This window comes from Manis pentadactyla, chromosome 6 (assembly GCF_030020395.1).
Source record: "Manis pentadactyla isolate mManPen7 chromosome 6, mManPen7.hap1, whole genome shotgun sequence".
Lineage (NCBI taxonomy): Eukaryota > Metazoa > Chordata > Mammalia > Pholidota > Manidae > Manis > Manis pentadactyla.
The window spans coordinates 39,580,097-39,596,798 of NC_080024.1; the positions used below are offsets into that span (position 1 = coordinate 39,580,097).

The window sequence follows — 16,702 nt, forward strand, 5'->3', positions numbered from 1 at the left end:
GTTGTTACTTACTGTAGTTTGTATTACAAACTAAGTAACCCCACAGTCAGGACATATTTGTTTAAAGGAGTATATCGAACTACATGGTAGTATAACCTAAATCTTACTAACTCTAGTGAATGCTCTCATACTATTTCAATGGAAAAGGCATGTTGCTGCCAAATATTATCCAATATATTAAGTCTCTTGGTTGCATAAAAAGATAAAGTAACCCTGGAATATAACATACTATGAAAATCTGGTGGTTCATGAAGTGAGAAATTATGGGCTTTGGTTTTTATAAAATTTGAAAGGTCAAGAGGGTAAGCAGATGGCTAGCTGTAGAATTTATTACACATTAAGCAATTGTTTTGATGTGCCAGGCAAAGTCCTGGAAGCTTATGAGATTGTAAAATCCAATGACCCTGCATTAGACTAAGGGTTCAGCTCATGATACACATGCAATTTTAAGATCACATCTATCACTGGTTTATTATCTGTCAGAAACTCAGGCAATTCAACACGATTAATACCCTGCACTGTAGTTTTTACTATTGCTCTTTTTTTAACCTTTTTTTTATCTTGCCATTTTATGCTTCTTTTACAAAATTACTAAGTTCAGGATAATCAAGTGACAGCTCAGCAATGCTGAATGATTTTCCAGTAACTTTTCAGTACTCATAAGTAATAAAATTTTATAAGGGATATAAAGAATTTAGATACTCAATCCCACATGCTGTCCTCAATATATTCAATTTGTCATCAGTTGGAGCTTTTGAATACAGAGAACAGTATTTTTTTCATAACTTTATAAAATACTTATAAAAATCTATAGTTTAAGGGACTATATATAGTACACTGATTTTTAAGAGTATTATATGAACAACCACAATTCCATTAAGTGCACTATTAAAAAATCAAATGAACCAGAATTCTAAAGAAGCAATGAGACTAAATCATAGATCATCATTATGCTCATGTTAATAAAAGTTAACTAATTTTTGCACTTCAATAGGCAGTCTTCAATAAAGCACAGATGGTTAAAAAAATTAAGTGAGAACATATATGCTCCCCATATTTTAGAGAAAAACAATTTAAATATCAAGACATCACACCTAAGAGAACATTTTCAAAGATAAACCATCATTCACTATCCTCACTGCAGAGTTCAGTGTAGAGGACTGTTCATAGCCATTTTTACTCTTCCCCAGTTCCCTGGGATGTTCATTGAAGATAACTGATATTTGATTCAGAATTACTTATTTCAGATTGTAGGGGAAGCTTCTTGTTTAAGGAATGGTTTAAGTATATGCTGAACTACTTACCAAAGCAGGAACTCCTAGCATGTGAACTTTTAAAATTTAATACTAAAAAAATCTGGTGAGTGGGTGAAGTCAGTGTGATAGAGAGCAAAAAGTATTATATAATCCTGAGAGCACTAGGGAATGCACCTGGAAGAAAATGAATCTGTGCAAGACATCTTACCTTTCTAGACTGAATTGAATCCTCTACTAAAAAAAAAAGACTTGGGACCATAGAACATCTCTACAGTGGTGCTGCTAGGAGGGTGGCTCCGGTGGGAGGCACTTTTGCATAGAGACAAACCTAACCCAGTTTTTTCATCTCTATCATCCGTAACACAGTATCCTCCATGAGGCACTGCTATGAAAATTAAATGAGATAAATCCATCAAGTATCTAGTTTAGTGCATGACACATAGAGAATATTATTTTAAAATATCTATTCCTTCAGCTTTCCCCTTTTCTCTTCTGGCTCTTCCTTACTATTCTATGTTTCAATGATTTATCTGAAGATAGCTTATATCTAGGTCTATAAAAGTTCTTGCTGTTAGAGTCATCCAATTGAGGAACACATATAGGGCTTCAAATCAGTTAAATATAGAGAAATATCACAAAATGTAAGTTACTTTTACAGAATTAAAAAGGAATGCATGTGACCTCAAAGTAAACTGTAGAAAATATTGTCTAGAGACAGGCACAGCCTTAAGTACAAAGAATCATGTTTTCACATCAAAAAATATTCTGAGATTCAGTGGAAATTTAAAATTTTCTGGTAATATGTAGGAATTCATGCCTCTTGTAAGCAAAAGTAGCACTATCTTTATAAATTGGGGTACTGTTTGACACATCCAAGAAAGATACCAAAACGCAAACAGCTATATTTTCAGTATCTGTAAGAGGAGTTGTATCTAATGCACATGAAAAAATGCAAGAATACATAAAGTTCAGTCTTTATCATTGGATAGACTATATATATATATATATATATATATATATATATATATTAGGATACCAACTAGTTCAAATACCTGTTAAAATGACAGGAAAGAAAAAATATATATATCTTAGCCAGAGAATTTCAAATTCCAGTTTAGTGATGAAATTAGTAGGAGTGGCAAATTCTGTAATTAGAAAATAATCAGGTTCAATCCTAATCTCAGGAGTTGAGCTACATGAATCTCTCTGCACTATAGATTAACTGACATGTTACATGATACACCAATAACACCTACATAAATCTGGTAAGCATTTCAGTCAGCAGCCCTGGTGTGCATTAACTTCAAGCATACTGAAAAAGTCATTCCCAAAATTACTCAGGAGGGTATAATGACTCTCTTGATTGATAGTGAGAAAAATTGCTCCATATGTCTGCCAGTCCAAGTTTCACACAAGGCAAAAAATATATAGTCTTCAGTAACATCAGATAAAGAAGATGGTAACCTTTTCTTTGAAAGGGAACATTTTCAACTAAGAAAAATTTAGAATTAGGTGTAGAGTCTAGTTTCAAAAAATCACAGCATAGTATTCATATTCGTTTAAAAAAGCAATTAAGGTATTTCATTTGGGTGCAATAAATTTTACCTATGGATAGTCCTATAACTTTAACTTAAAGAGTGTAATTAAGTGATCTGTATTTTTAATTTCAAGTTGAAATCCTACAAAGTTTGTACAGTATTAGACCATTTAAGAGAATTTTAATTCCCTTATATTTACATATTTAAGTTATTAAATGTTGAGAACTATTTATTATTCAGAAAAGCTGTGTTTGATAAATCACACAACTGAAGTACTTATGAAGGGAATCAAATATATTAAATTTTAAAATGCAGTTAAAATATTTGAAGATGTTTAACTAAGTTTGTAAAGGGATCAGACGTCACTCAAAGTCAACCAAAAAGTAATTGTTAATACTTATTAAATATATAAACAAAATAATAAAATCTGTATGCTGAGCTTAAAAGGCTTAAATATTTTTGCTATAACTTTAATATTTTAAATCTTAATATTAAAACCAAAGTGAATCTCTGAATAATCTTTTTGAAATTTTATTTTTTTGTTATAAGAACACATGAGATGTACTCAAATTTTTAAGTGTGCAATACGTTATCGTTGACTACCATTATAATGTAATACAGCAGATCTCTAGAAGTTATAAATCTTGCTTAACTGGAACTTCATACCTGTTGATTGGTAGTTCCTCATTTCCTCCTCCCCCCAGTTCCTGGTGAGCACCATTTTACTCTTTGACTGTTTTAGTAACTTAAACAAGTGAAATGATACAGTATTTCTGTGACTGGCTTATTTCACTTAGCATAATGCTTTACAGTTCATATCATGTCACGTACTGCAGAATTTCTTTTTTGAAGGCTAAACTGTATCATTTTGTATGTGTATACCACATTTTCTTTGCCATTCACCTTTTGGTGAATATTGCAGGTGTTGCCACATTTTGGCTATTGTGCATAAATGCTGCAATTAACATAAGAGCACTAGTATCATTTTAAGATTGTGATTTCAATTATTTTGGATAAATACCCGGAAGTGGGATTACTGGATTTTATGGAAGTTCTATTTTAATATTTTAAGAAACATCTATATGGTTTTCCATAGTGGCTACACCATTTTGCATATTCACCAACAGTGTGCAATGACTTTAATTTCTCTATATCCTCAACAATACTCATCTTTATTTTTATATAATAGCCACTCTGACAGGTGTAAGGTGATATCTCACTGAGGTTTTGATGAATAGTTTTTAAAACATACAAAAAACACAGTTGAGGATTCCAAAATCCTTACAGCAATGCATAGTCCACTTTTACCACTTTGCACCATTAGGATCTTTAGAATTGTACTTAATTTCACTCAGCCTTAGACATTTAAACTGTAAAAAGGGGATAAAGCTACTATTTAATGTAACTGTCTTGAGGATTACAAAAATAACAAACATGGAGTGCTTATATAGTACTTGGCACATAAGTGCACAGTAACTTTTGTTTTATTAAACTCTTTAGGGACCCCCTAAAATGGCAATTATTTTGCTCATAGAACTTAAAAACGTTCCTTTTAAAATACAATTCTTGCCATCTCATTGCCAATGTATGGAACTGCCTTTAATGGTTTCTCTAGTACAAAATAACTTCTTTGTGACTGGCCTGTGGAAATGTATACATTTTGTACATTAAAAATTCAGAGAATCTTCAAATATGTACATTAGAAGCATAGTTTGTCATATTTATATCACGAATGTGCTTTGCTAAAGAAGTCTTAAAACATGTATCTCTGCCTAAAAAGATTTTAATTCAAGTAATAAACCCCAAATAAATATATACTTAAGTTTGTCAGACTTCCTCCTTAGATTTTTAGTTCACTGTAATCATTCTCTAAGTTAAGAAGTTGTCTTTGGCTAAAACAAAACAAAACATACAAAAAATTTCACCAACAATAAACAAACATCAACAATAAAATGTGTGCTATGTAAAAGAAAAAAGCTTGCCAGCTCTCTACATACTCAGGATAAATCTATACCTCCTAAAAGTAACCACAAATTCCCTAAAGAACTGTAAAAAATTTATTTAAGTATTTCAGAAATGTGAAATTGAGGATCAGTGGTTAGAGAATGTTAATTAGGTACATGGACTTTTAAGCTTAGTGATTTCCTACCATGTATCAAAAGCTAAGAAACTGATAGTATACATTGTGGAAGATTAAATGTCATTTAATGTTGGACATGAAAGTTTTAAGTTTTCCAGCAATTAAAGAAAAACAACTGATCTTAACATTTTTTAGAATAATATTAACTACTAAATTAAAATGCACTGTTATTGTAACATTTCTGAATACCTAAGTAATGAGCATATCTTAATATATAGGGCGTTATATCACATACATATTCTTTGCATAAATTAGCAAATTTAAGTTGTCAGGATGGTAGGCTGTAACTGACATATCTATCTATTAAATTATGAAATCTGATTACTAAATTAATACCCTTTACTGATAAGTCCCTAAACACAGGGTCATTGAGAGTAAAGTATAAGAAACTACTACAGGTAAGTCAGATGTAAATAAATAGTGAATTTTGCATTAGATAAGGTATTCCCTTTGTGGCAGGAAAAAATTGAGCTGATAAAGGCAAAAGGTTTTCACCATTCTTATTCATCTCACTAATGTAAGAGAAAATTGGCACACTATCCATTTCAAGTCACCAACAGGTATATTTTTTGACTGTATAGTTACAAGATGTGAAATCAAATGAACTTGTATAAAATCCTAGTCTGGTATCTGTGTGTGTGTGTGTGTGTGTGTGTGTGTGTGTGTGTGTGTGTGTGTGTGTGTGTGTGTGTGTGTGTGTGTGTGTGTGTGTGTATTTTATTTTAACTTGATCAAAATAATAAAAACTATTCATTTTCCAAATGTTCTGAGAAATGAATCATACACTGGGCACTCAGTTAATACTCACTGAATATAATTAAAGATAAGAAAAATCATAAAGAATATAATCAGTCTGTGGAATATAGTGATATAGCATGCATATTTACATGAGGATTATTTAAGTACATATCTTCCGAGAGGATAACATAGATTAATTAAATGTAAACACACATTTCAAACTTGGATTGATTCTAAAAATATGCTTGAGAATATGTGTGGGAGGGAAAATATGGGTAATGATGTATTGTTTAGTTTGTTTTGTTTTACTTGGTCATTTTTTATATCCTGCAGATGTTATTTTTTTTGCAATCATATTTTGTGTTATTAAAAATTCATTTACATGCATTTATTTTATTTTTATTATTATTTAAAAATATTGCAGTTCAATATTGTTCTAAACCAAATGGATATGAATTTGATTTTTTTGGAACACATTCTTTTAAAGCCTGCTAAATAATAATGACCTCTTGTTTCCTCTCTATATTACTTTTCAGGGTGTGTTTGTCATTAAGCTTTACCCAATTAACACTGGACACCATTCATGAGCAGAGAATTGTAAGAGCTAATTCATCTGAAGTCAGAGAAAAGCAGTGAGTCGTAGGATCCTGCAAGAACTTTTATTTCATTTTCCTTTTTCAAATAAAGTAATGATAAATTAATAGGTAGTATGAAAAGTAAACTCTTTAATGTGGATAATGAAAAACAAAAAAATGGCAACTAAAATTTGTTGCATATAAAAACTGCCTTGAGCAACTATAATTTATCACCTAATCATTTTGAAAACATACTATTAATAATTACAGTGGCCACATTACTCTTTAGACAATCAAATGATTAATTAATAATGATCCTATTAAATAGTTCTGCATCACATATTTATCTTTGAATTCAATAATATTGAAAATGAGTTGGGATTTTGGCATGAAATACATGCCACACTCAAAATAATTAATGATAATTTAATGAAAATAATATTTCTAACGTGTGACCAGGGGGCAACAAAAACAAGGAAACTTACTACCCTTAATGGCTGAGGGACAAAGTGAAGAATCTAAAGAAACCAAACTTATAAAGACGAGGAGTAAAATGTTGATTGCCAGGGATTCGGGGGTATAACCTTAAACACAGTTATACCTCAACAAAGCTGGGACCAAAAATAGCTTGTACTATTCAAGTACAAGCTATGAAAAATTGTGTACTTTCTATAATTCCGAGTGTGAGTTCAATGCTCTTATATTTGCATTTAAAATTGTCACTGCACACTATAAAGATGAACATTAAAATCCATCCATTTGCTAATTACTCATTTTATTTTTTAAACCTAGAATGGCATTAAGTAGCAAATAAAATCTATGACATGTCAAGTGAGACCGTGAAAGAAAATTAAATGCTTTATATTTTCTACTATTAAAGGCACATTTTTCCTGCATTTTGAACATTTTCATTTTGCTCTGGAGCCCACAAATAGGAACTCCATTTTTTTCTATTGGAATAGGAAAAACAATTCTATTGCAGCCTCTCCCTTAGCCATCTCTAGCCTACGAAAGAGCTGTGCAAGGATTCTGATGCTCTCTCTTCTCAAAATGCATTTTAATGAACTTTGTGAACAGTATGGTTGGCGAGTATCTGATGATATTGAACATAACATTCCCAATTCCCTAGTCTTTGGATTCCTTCAACATTTCAAAGAAATTCAGACATTGTGACATCATCAACTGCATATAATTGTGAGTCAAGGCTTCAATTCACCAACACAAGTTAATCACTCAATTATGATCAAACCAACATGCTGAATTTTGGATATGGGACATTCATTAATAAAATTACACCTAATCAAGTTGATTTTTCATCCTCCATTGGACTACAGCTTTTTCACACATTTTTATGTTCCCAGATTCCTAGTGATACAAATTAGCCACTCTTTCCCTGTCTCAGCTGACTCCTCCTCCATGAAGAGCATGGCTCTTTTGAGATCCATGTGTTTCTAGGCTTAGACTCCAGAGGAATGGGAGGTTGAGCATGGGGAGGGGTGATCCAGAGGATAAAGGCATCTCCTTGGAAGGCAAACTGTAATCACTGAAAGGCTTTTATACAAAGGAAGACTGAGTCCTTCAGTGGGAAGGGAAGATGATTCACCCAGACAGTTAGCTACAAGAGGATTTATAGGTTCACCTTTCTACCTTTTTTGTTTGTTCAAATACTCTTACCCCATGTCTCAAGGTTCTATTCTTTCCCCATATCTTCCCTTAACTTGGTGTAAGAAGTCGAGCAGAAAGTAATACAGACTGTTTAGTATGCTGCTTCTGGATCTCTACAATAAGACCTTGGCCTTGATTCTAATATCTTCCCTGCAATTCTAGAAGAGAACGTACTCCATTATGCTGGCATAGAGGCTTGCTGATTTTATATCCATGTGTTGAGTAGTGATTTTAAATTCTTCAAGTTGACCTTTCACTTCTGCATATTCTCAAGGGTCTGCAAAACCAGCCTCCTAAGTCCAACCTTTGTAATCACCAATCATGATGCCACTTTGTGCCACAGATTACCAGTGCCCCATCTCCCTTTACACATTACCTATGCACTCCTCAAATATGTGAACAACTGAATCTTAAAATTCCATTTTGAGGGTCTGACCACTCCTAATACCAGTTAAAGTTCCAAAACGATAAAGAAAGGACATTCTATAAAATTACACACAAGGTATATAAATCAAAAGCTAATAAAGAAGAAAAATAGAATAAAAACATTGGATTATTTCAAAAGAAGATAAGAAAAGGTAAATAATTTCTAACAGCAGATGCAACAATCAAAAATAATTATCAATGTAGAATTCAATCCAGTTTTATTGATTATATAAAAATTAATGGAAGAAACACTCCAACTAAATGTCAAATTTATAAAAAATTAACAAAAAAATCCCAAGATAATTTCAAATAATGAATCACAGTAGTTATTTTCTTTTATAACTTATACTCTTAAAATTCCTTTATTTAAAAATTCAGTATTGACAAACTAAAATCCTCAAAAATTGGATTTTGTTAATTCATAAGTATATATAATTGATACAAAATATTTTTAATATTTTATATTATCATGCTGTAATATAAAAACACTTGTGAGTATCTATTTTTAACTTCATTAAATATATTTAAATAGGTTGTTTACTATAGTAGCCATTTAGCGGAAAACAGAGAAAACTTCAGTCATCTACAAATATTCAGTTTATATCATTTTAATTTTAATTATTCTATTAAGAATTATTGATTACTAAGTGACACTGAGCAATCTGAGGCATAATAATGATGTCTGCAATAATGATAATTACTATAATCTTTCTAACACAGCTTTAAATGATTAAAATCATTATTTTTTAAACTGTAAGTGGATAGAAATGGTGTACTTAAACAAATGGCTATGTATTAAGTAATTTTAAGAAAGAAAATCAGATATAAACCATTTGGAATGCTACTGCTAAAGCACTTCATTTGAAGAGGCACAGTTGACAGCTTAAGAATGTTAGAGATTTTGATATTAGAAGGCTCCCTGATCATAAGAGCAAGAAACAGAAATTACAGAGGAAAGTTATTTTAAAGTACATTAGAATACATGTATTTAATATGTTTTTCCCACATAGAAAACAGCTGCCTATTCCTTAAATATAAATAATAAAAATAATTTGTTTCTAATTTTTACAAATGGCATTTGATTACAAATATCAGGAAACAGTACTAATCTCAAATGAAAACATAGGCAAAAAGGTAAATATATAAAGTTCAATGAACATGAGACACAGAAACATAATTTCAGTTTCAGTTCTAAAGTTCCTCATATATGTTATTTCTCATCACCATTTAAAGTAATGCAGGAAAAAAATGTAGATCTTAATAAGAAATAAAAAATACTTAGTAATTAAATTTCATTAAATGTAGTTCTTACATTGATTCTTGTATTTACCTTAGGATAAGATCACTTAGGCTATTTCACTTTGTCTTCTCTTGTATTTGATAGCTTTCTCTCCCTGATGAAAGCCACATTGCTTCCACCATTATCTAAGACTGGAACAGCATTGTACGAAGAACTTAGAACAGTAGGAAACAATGAAAGGTAACGTTACCTCAGGGACTGATACATTAGACTGAACTTTCTCACATCCCCATATTATTAAATACCCTGCAGTTTTAATTTTGAACCTAGGTTTTAGCATAGATATTGCAGGGATCACATAGACTGTGTCCTCTAATGGACACTTCCCTCACACTTTCCAAACCTAATGCTTTTATAATTTGTAGTTTGACTGTTGAATCTTCTAGTGTATTTAAGCCTCTGAGAATGGGAAAACTGTCTATTTCATCTCTATCTTCTTCCTTTCCTCCTAATTTCTTCTCAATAGACAGGTATTGAACATATGTGTTTGCTGCAATGACTGTTCTAGTCATTGTCCCAAAATAGTTTGCTTCAATCTCATTAATACCTTAAAACAGTCATATGAATTAGACTAGAATTTCTATGCCAATTTTATAGAGAAGGAACATGAGATCTTGAAAGAACTTAAGAGATTTACCCCAAGTAACAAGAAACAGAAGAGCTGTCTGACACCAAAGTTTAAAAGACTGGTAGAATTCCTTTTCTCATTAAGCTTTTTCTGCTTTTATGAGGAAAGAGATATGATTTTATAATTTTCTTCTAGGTTTATCAGCTCAAAATTTCCATGTCTTCAGTGGTGTTAGTGAGAAGAAACAAGATAAGATCTCTTGTCATTAAGAACCCAGTGGGACTTCCACTTAAAGCCTGCCTGACATTCAAAAGGGACAAAGTTAACAACTGCTTCTCCCATCATAATTCATTCTAAGTAAATGCACTATTAGCCTTTCCCAAGACTGAATGCCAGGGAATTTACAGTGACATGTGAAAATCTTCTCTCCTAATGATTCACATTTCAAATAAAGTAGAAAAAGGATGGTAAGGGAATTAATGCAAACCACACTGTCCAATTTTATAAAGAAGACTCACAAGAAACGAACATATAAAAACTGGTTTTCTCAGTAATCTGAACAGTTACAGTTCTTGTTTTAAGGATGCTTAATAAAAAATTAACATACTAAAGCTAATAAATTCTATGAGGATTGTTTACTGTGGATCCCTAAAGAGTCAGTAGCCTTTGCTTGTAAAGATGTTTACAAGGGAACTTAAAATTTATATTTAATATAAAACAAGTAAATCATTGTGGAGAACAAGTATTCTTAGCAAAGAGAAAAACTATGTAAAAAATTCATTATAGTGATTTTGAATATGAAATATCAGTATCAAATAAAAATATAAATACATATAAATAAATAAATAAATAAATAAATATATTTTTTAAAACTATTTCTCTTAAGGTACCAGAGAAACAGTGATGCTTTAGTAGCGATATATACTTCTAATTCTAAGAATCTGGCCGCTAATCATCATTCAATCTTAAAGGTACTTGGAAGAATGTCTGATTCCAGGATCAGAGTAGGAGGTTATAAAGTGAGTCTGAAACATTGTTGTACCAGAAAATTAGGAAATTAATGGAGTTTTGTTGAAAGGATAAAGAATCCAGTTTAACGTTGGGTCCACAGACAAAAGGTGAGTTAACTTAAGTAGCAAATAGAAGAAAGACTTACTGATGGAAACACATTTCACATGAAGAAATCTATTAGTCTGTAATAATTCAAAATAGCTAAAACAAAGCAAGCTTGTTTGCCACAATTTTAAGTGAGCATAACATCTACTACTTACTGACAAAATTAAAAATTAAAAGGAAGGACTTAAACCCTGTTTTACAATAGAAAATGCATAGTTCAAGTTGATCAGAGAAAATCATTTTAACAGAAGAATGACAATTAAATTTACAATGAATGATAGAATTAGAAAATTGCCATTTTGTAATGCCCACTGATTCAATGATCATTATTGATCCTAAACCATTTTAGCTGAAAGATAATAGAAACACCATGCATTTGTTATACCAAAGTATCACTCTATAGATTGTTTATAATGGATAGAGCCAATTTCATTACCTTACCTCAGTGATAAATCTTATTCTTACTAAACTAGATACTACATACCTCTTGATGTCCCTTCATGTGAAGTTCATAGGACCACTTCTGAAATGTTTACAAAAAGTAATTAACCTGAATCTATTTAATTTCTTAGATCTATCTTTCCAGTTACAGTAATTCATATGATGAATGAGTAATCCATATAAAAACATTCAACAAATGCAGAAGGTGGGACATTCTAGGAGCTCTTCAACAAGTCAGTGCCATGGAGGAAATTGTGTGTGTGTGTGTGTGTGTGTGTGTGTGTGTGTGTGTGTTTAGTGTGGCCGATCATGTGTATTTGTTTATATGGATTTGTCTTTTAGATTGAAGTGACTTAAAAAAAGATATACCAATGAATTATAATGCATGTTTCTTGAAGAATACTGATTAAATGAAATCAGAATAAAGGATATTTGGTGAACTGGGTAAAAACATATGACTAGGACCAGACTTTAGATAATTAGGGAATTATTTATTTTGTTAGGCTGATAACATAGAGGTCATGTTAGGAAAATGACCTTATTTTGTACAGATGCCAACTGAATTATTTATGTCTGATATATTTTATAATTGAAACTTACCTAAAATATTTCAGTAAAAGCATAAATAGGTGGGTCAAACATAGCAAAATATTAACAGTTGATTCTCCCTGAAGGGGATAATGGGTGATCTTTGCTTTTCAACATGTTCTAAATATGTACTACAAAGAAGAAAAAAATCATTAATCAAACAAAATTTGTACTGAAGTCAACTTGACAGTTATGCCTCAATTTAAAACTGAAATTGAAATCAGGTTTCTCGTTAAGTATATATGGGAGTCTGAGATCAAGCTAACCCTAAATTGTAGCAATAAAGCTAAATTTGTGGAAATGGGTACCTTAGGACAAGCCCAGAAACTTTGCTGATTCTGTTAATGTATCCCGCCCACAACTTAACTATTAGAAAAAAAGCAAAAAATCTTGTAAATATTCTAAGTACCTATTGCTCAATGCAAGGGTAGGTGGACTACCTACATCTTTTCTGGCTTTCTAGGTTAACATAGATCACTCTATCAGTTTAATACTTTGTCACTTTGAAAGGTTGGTACCCATTACAAACAGTGAAGGGTATTGTGAGACAGAGTATAGACTTTAAGCAGAAAAACTAGAAATTGTTTTGACACTGATGCCTCTTTAAGGATAGTTTTGTATTTATAAAGAGGAAAGGATTTATATAGTGTAACAGTAAGAATGCCACACCTTGAAAATAAAACACCTGCTTTGGGTATGTGGAATGGAACAGATTAAGATAGTGCCAAATGGAGAAACAGTAGAATTGGTGGTATAAAAGGAGTAAAAAACAAAAACATAACAAAAAACCCTTCCTAACACACAATCTGCTACAACGAGCTCTTTATTCCATACTTATATATAGTTCAAAACATTCTAGAACATGTTTCTTAAGAATATGTTTTTGAAAGAACAAAATCTGAAATGCCAGTATTTCTCTTAACCCTTAATTGGCTTTACTTTCAGTTATACCTTATAGTTACCTGGGTCTGAATATATATTGCATTTTGACATACATTCTGAGGGAAGAAAATGAATTCTGGCATGACACCAAAATCAGTGGTTCTAGAGTCAGAATTATAAGCTTAATGTATTATTTTTCATGAGGAACATTTGAAGGCTTAGGAAACCCTTCAATTTATTTTTTTTAATTCTCTAACATCTTCTTGACCTTATCTGAAGTCTCCAGTACTGGAATTGTTCCTCAGGGAATCTGAAAATTTTAACAAGTAAATACAAAATTATAGGTAGTGTAAAAAGCAGACTTTCTAAATTCTCATAAAGTGATTTTTTTTAATGTCAGAGCTGAGGCACTAGCAATTTTGTAGAATTTAAAGATTTAAGCATTAAGAGTGTTGACATTTTTGAGCACATACCGGTATTTTCATTCATTCACCCTGAGTAATTATAGGGTCTTGTAAAAATTCATATACATTCCTTGCTTGGCAAAAGATAAACAAGATTCTCTTAGTGTGTATATTATCATCAATAATGATATTTTTATTTGATAATGTTGATTTTTACAAAACTATATAATCATATATTCAAATTCATTTTCATTTATGAAACTAATTTGTACTATTTCATGACTTAGAAATCATGTTGGTTTTTAAAACTAGTAAAAAAAGCAGAAACCTACTACTTTATTGTAACTTTTCACCATGTATCTATATTCTCAGAACTGGCAGTGTCACTACTACTGATGCAAAAATTGTACCTTGTGCAGGATTTGGGGGCTAAGAATCATTCTGAGGGACTCTGAAGCAGAGACTTCCATGTATTTCTTGCTTTCAATTAATTTTTTAGAAGCCTTGGGAGATAACATCATAAGGGCAAAGAACTCCTGCCTTCAAAATCTTATAAATGCTAATGAGAAGTATGACCTTGTATTTCATCAGAGGTATATGTAATATTTATTGATGATATTATATGTAAATACATATTTTTTGTAAGAAATGTTTATTTAAGACCTTCATTTTTAAATTGGGTTGTCTTTTTGTTGTTGGGATGTAAGTGTTCTTTACATTTTCTGGATATTAAATATTAAATTGTTATCAAATATAATTTGCAGATATTTTTACCAATTATTTAGGTTGTCTCTTCACATTCTTGATAATGTTCAATGATGCACAAATATTAATTTGAATGAAGTCCCATTTATCTAGTTGTTCTTTCGTTGGTCATGCTTTTAGTATTAAATCTAAGAATCCACTGTCAAATCTGAAGTCATGAATAGTTAACCTCTTTGTTTCTCCCAACACCTTTATAGCTTTAGCTCTTGTATTTAGGTCATCGATCTATTTTTTGTTCATTTTTGTATATAGAATGAGATCAAGTTAATTTCTGGATTTTCAATTCTATCACATTAGGCTGTATGCCTCCCTTTTATGCCAGCACTGAACTGTTTCAGTTACTGTATCTTTGTTCCTGGAATTTTGATAGATATTACACTTAATCTATAGATCTCTTTGGGGAGTACTGTCATCTTAACTTTAAACCTTCCAATTCATGAATATGGGAGGTCTTTCCATTTGTTTAGGTCTTCAATTTCTTTCAGAAATGCTTTGCAGTTTTCAGTGCACAAATCTTTCACCTACTTGGTTGAATTTATTCCTAAGATTTTTATTCTTTTGGATATTTTTGTAAGTTAAATTGTTCTCTTGGATTATTCGTTGCCAGTGCATAGACACACAACTGAGTTTCATGTAAAAAGAGCTTTTTAGAAATATGTATTAAAGCACCTGCTAGTTGGTGATATGGACCTGGGTTTCAAAGAGTAATTTCTAGTCTTACCGGAGAGCACGAGGCTGGAGAGCGCGTCTCTGCCGCGCACAGGCGTTTGGCCCAGAGCGTGCTGCCCACGCCTCGCCCGGCCTCTGGGGAAGGCCCCGCAGCGAACTGACTTGATGGGGCACAGAGGCCAACAAGTTTAGGCGCACAGGGACTGCTTGGGCGCGTCAGACTTCTCATGCACCAGCGAAGGAGGCCAGGCCTAGAGCCCCGGAGCACCGCCGCTACGTTTCTTCCCCCGGAACTCCCTGAGAACGCCCGTAAAAATCCCGCGATCCCGCGAGATCCGGCTCCTGGAAAGCGTGGTCCGGGCTGCGGCTTGAGCGCACCTGTTCTGTGCTGCTCGTCGTGTTTTCTGCACGTCCCAGCCCGTTCTGCCCCGCCCCTCCATCGGGACCTCCCTTACTTTCCCGCACACCTGAAATCACATAGCGCGCCTGCAGGCTCCAACTGTGCCTGTTTTTTTTTTGCCTTTTTGCTTTTTTAAAGAAAAATACAAGATTGACTGAATATTTTATGTAAATGTAATTATCACAACAACACTGGAGACTACCCCTATTCACACATGAGAAAAACCAAGGCCCAAGTCACAGAGCTACCGGAAGACAGGGCTTTGATATAAATTCATATATGCCCAATTCAAACTCTGTTTGTCATGTCACATACTGGATTTTGCCACAAGTTAACTTTGTTTTATTTTACAAATACAGGGCATTGGTCTCACGGGACTATGTGTAGATGATTCAGCACAAAGGGGTGGTTGTGGGAGTGACGTCTGTGATGAGGGGGAAGATGGATAATGAGTATGGAAAATTAAGCTGAAGCCTGTGTTATAGAGGGACATTTTATACTAATACATTTGAATTTTTTAGAAAATCATTCCAGGAGCAAATAGAAGAAAGATGAGGACAGAATTAGATGAGGATAAAACTGGCAGAAACAGAACAATTAGGAAGCTCTTATTTTCATCCGGGGGAGGAAGTATGCTGGTGTGAATTTGATTATCAGTGGTGTCAGTGAATGTTTCGAAGAGGCTGAACTAAAAATATGAAGAAGGATAAAGGGGAGAAGAACATCAGGATGACATCCAGGGATTCTTGTTGGGTCATTCAGGGGAGAATGTTGTTCACTTGACTGAAATACAATGGGAAGAAAGTTATGTTTATGTTTTATCTAAGGCCTGAATAAAAAAATTTACTTCCTGGAGTTAGACAGACTGTGGCATTGGGTCTGAATCCTGGCTTGAGAAATCTTGAAAGCAAGCAAAGGCCTGACTGTGTTCTTGGCAGTCAGAGGAGCGTATATCACCTACAACAGTGTCTCAGACACTATAAAACAGTAGCCATGCTGGTGAGCATAATGTGCTTTCTTTGGGTTTCCGAAACACACCAAACTTTCTTACAATAGGTATTCACACACATTTTTTTCCTTGACCAGAAATATTCTTTCCCTGGGTTCCTGCATGTTTGGCTCCTTCTGAAAATTCAGTATCAGATTGGAGCTTGGATTTTTGGATTGATTTTTCCCAATTCTTGTCATATAGATCAATGGATACATGAATAGAACAGATGGGTACAGAGGA

General features: G+C 32.6%; 1 pseudogene; it reads right to left on the minus strand.

Annotated features, from left to right (window-relative positions):
• Window positions 1–15,300, minus strand: part of LOC118933583 (3-ketoacyl-CoA thiolase, mitochondrial-like) — a 69,268-nt pseudogene extending 53,968 nt beyond the window's left edge.
• Between the last annotated feature and the right edge of the window lie 1,402 nt (window positions 15,301–16,702).